This window comes from Myotis brandtii, unplaced genomic scaffold, assembly GCF_000412655.1.
Source record: "Myotis brandtii unplaced genomic scaffold, ASM41265v1 scaffold38913, whole genome shotgun sequence".
In the NCBI taxonomy this organism is placed as follows: Eukaryota; Metazoa; Chordata; class Mammalia; order Chiroptera; family Vespertilionidae; genus Myotis; species Myotis brandtii.
The window spans coordinates 1-321 of record NW_005364923.1 but is presented as its reverse complement, the minus strand read 5'-3'; positions in this window follow the sequence as shown (position 1 = coordinate 321).

Here is a 321-nt window from a genome sequence, read left to right as displayed (position 1 = left end):
ACTGCTTCTGCCTGCCAGCCTGATCACCCCCTAACCACTCCCCTGTCAGCCTGATCGATGCCTAACTGTTCCCCTGCCAGCCCAATTGCCACCACCTGCCCTGCCCTGCTGGCCGGATCGCTGCCAACTGCCTGCCCCTGCCTGCATGGTCACCATCAACTGCCCTGCCCTGCTGATTAGTATAATTACTTAGTATACTTTACTTATTCATAGAAGTCATTTATGTATTCAATTCTTAGGATTCTCTAACGTGAGGTCCATGATAAATATATGTGATCTTTGAAATAGTGTTTTTATTTTTTATTATTATTTTTTAAATAT